The 2,907-nt window shown below is 38.6% G+C and overlaps 1 protein-coding gene across 9 annotated transcripts in view; it reads right to left on the bottom strand.

Moving 5' to 3' along the window:
• Window positions 1–2,907, bottom strand: part of TBCCD1 (TBCC domain containing 1) — a 36,853-nt gene that overhangs the window by 15,377 nt on the left and 18,569 nt on the right. Inside the window, exon 7 of one of the 9 annotated variants that reach the window (XR_002828224.1) lies at window positions 905–1,050. The exons of the other annotated variants lie outside the window; for them this stretch is intronic. The gene's annotated coding sequence lies outside the window, so the exon portion shown is untranslated. The remainder of the gene's footprint in view (window positions 1–904; window positions 1,051–2,907) is intronic. 9 annotated transcript variants of the gene reach the window in all.

Raw genomic sequence — 2,907 nt, 5'->3', positions numbered from 1 at the left:
CCCCCTGTTGGCTCTCCATGACATGAGGCGGCAATTGACCAGTTGCTATGATGTGCACTGACCACCAGGGGGCAGACGCTCCTACCGGTAGGTTAGCTTGCTCCTGGGGTCCGGCCAATTGGGACTAAGCAAGACGGGCCAAACACGCCTTGGAGCCCTCCCACGGTCCCTACCCAGCTGGGCAACTTCCCACATCCCTCCCCAGCCCCAATCGTGCACCAGTGGGGTCCCTCAGCCTGGCCTGTGCCCTCTCGCAATCCGGGACTCCTCAGGGGATGTTGGAGAGTCGGTTTTGGCCTGATCCTGCAGGCCAGGCCAAGGGACGCCACTGGTGCACGAATTCGTGCACCAGGCCTCTAATTATATAACACACTAGTTTCCAAAAAATAATAGACACTAAGAACCCAGGTTCTGGAACCAGGCTGACTAGTTGCGAATCCCAGCTCCTGTGTGACTTTGGGTAAATTACTTAATCTCTTTGTTTCTCAGTTTCTTTTTCTGTAATAGGGTATTGTTATAAAGAATAAATGAGTTAATAAATAGAAGGTGCTTAAAATAGCACTTGTTACATAGTAAGTGCTCAATACATATTACCAGCTATTATGGTCATCATTATTCTATGATATGAGACTGACTAGTTTGTAGTATTACTGTCTTGGTGGCTCAATTCATGAGATGCAAACCAGGTGGAATGTTTGCAAAAGATAGCAGCATTATCACAATGAAAGCATGAGTTCTATTAGTGATGTTTATATTTTTTGGCGTGTAGCAACTGTGTATGGATATATTCAGGGTGGGGCAAAGTAGGGTTACAGTTGTGAGTATGCAAAACACAATTTATTCTTGTATTATTATTATTTATTAATTATTGTATTATATTCCATAAAAACAACTGTAAACCTACTTTTGCTCCACCCTGTATTTCTTTCCAAAATCCGTAAGATGAGAACAAAGCCATAAGAATGCTTCCAGAAAATCCTGTGGCTGGATCAAGTCTTTTTTTTTTCTTTTTTAATCCTCACCTGAGGATATGTTTGTTTTTTATTGATTCTAGAGGGAGAGGAAGGGAGAGAGGGAAACATCGATGTGACAAAGAAACACTGATAAGTTGCCTCGCATGAACACCCAGACCAGGGATTGAATCTGCAACCTAGGTATGTACTCTGACAAGGAATAGAACCCACAACCTTTTGGTGCATGGGATGACACTCCAACAGACGGAGCCATCCAGCTAGGACTGGATCAAGTCTTTTTTCAATTACTAATTCTCTTAGAATAAATTTCATTATAACAGGTTGGGTCTCAGATATTCTGGGTAAACAATCTTATCCAGGAGATGTGTCTCACAAAGATAACACTAAACATTATGTCATATGCATACTACTAAACACAGTACAGCACATACCACTACACACAATGTGTCTCACACACATATTACTTACTAAATCTGCACATAAATCATATGAAGTGAGGAATATGTTTATACTTTATGCATTATACAATTAAAAGCCAGGGAAGTTAAATGACACTCACATCACATAGTAAAGTGGCATCGTCAGTAGTAATTCCTGAGTCTGAGTACTTTCCAGAAAAATACAGACAGGTATCCAAAGAACACTAAAAATCTAATAAAACTAAGATCTAATTAAAATAATCATTTTTACTCCTATATCAAACAGCAGTCTAAATAATAAGAAATAGAAACATTTTAGAATGGCTGCCACTGTCCAAAATAATAACAACCAGAAAAAATATTAGGCAAATGGAATCAAATTATTAAGGAGTTTTTCTGTCTTAAGGAAAAGAATCATAATGATCAAGATATTATCAGTACATATGGCATTTACTGTAAAGATCCCCCAAAAGAACTGATACTCTTTTCTCAAACTAGCTTCAGCTCTCAAGTGGACAATGTTGTAATGTTGTAGAAGAATATTCTTTTCCTAATATCTCTAACAAATTTTGATTAAATATCAAATACTTGTACAGACAATAATGATTTATTCTGGGTACCTACTATTTTCTATTCTTTCCAGAAGAAAATTATTTAATGAAGTTTCTAAAATTTTTGGAATCACCTGTGATTTTGTGTTCTTCACAAAGTTTTACACTGAATCCTGCCTCCTGTTAAAGTATTTCTGGTCTCCATCCCCTTTCTCTCCATTCTAGTCCAGTTTCTTAGTCTAGACCAGCCGTGGGCAAACTACGGCCCGCGGGCCGGATCCGGCCCGTTTGAAATGAATAAAACTAAAAAAAAAAAAGACCATACCCTTTTATGTAATGATGTTTACTTTGAATTTATATTAGTTCACACAAACACTCCATCCATGCTTTTGTTCCGGCCCTCTGGTCCAGTTTAAGAACCCATTGTGGCCCTCGAGTCAAAAAGTTTGCCCACCCCTGGTCTAGACCTTGCAATATCACCCTGACTTCCCTAACCAGAGGATCTTCCTATATCACATTTCCTTACCCATTTTTAAATCTGCCATAGCATCTAAGAAAGTTTGCATACTGTCAGCATTCTATAAATGTTCCTGAATAAATGAAATAGCTTTCTGTACTTCAATCCATTGTTCAAAATCCTTTAGTGACTCCTACTGCTTAATTCCACATAAGTCTAACTTTCACTGCCTGGCATTCAAGATTCTATAAAACCTAGCACAATTTACTATCCAACCTTAAATACCCCAATTCCATACCCAAGTCCTATTTCAGCAATTGATTTCAAGGATACCTAAGGTTTGCTTCTGCTTCCATAGCTGCTCCTCTAGTGCTATAAAAGTATTCTGTTCAGTCCTCACTTCCTATCCAACTTGGGTTCATTCTTCAAGTTGCAACAAAAATTTCTACTTCTTCATTAATCTTCCTAAACTAACACATAGGAGAATTTTCTGGAATCGCTATAAA

The sequence above is a fragment of the Myotis lucifugus genome, unplaced genomic scaffold (assembly GCF_000147115.1).
Source record: "Myotis lucifugus unplaced genomic scaffold, Myoluc2.0 scaffold_14, whole genome shotgun sequence".
Classification (NCBI taxonomy): Eukaryota; Metazoa; Chordata; class Mammalia; order Chiroptera; family Vespertilionidae; genus Myotis; species Myotis lucifugus.
Note: the sequence above shows the minus strand (reverse complement) of the source record. Positions and strands in the feature narration are given on the sequence as shown.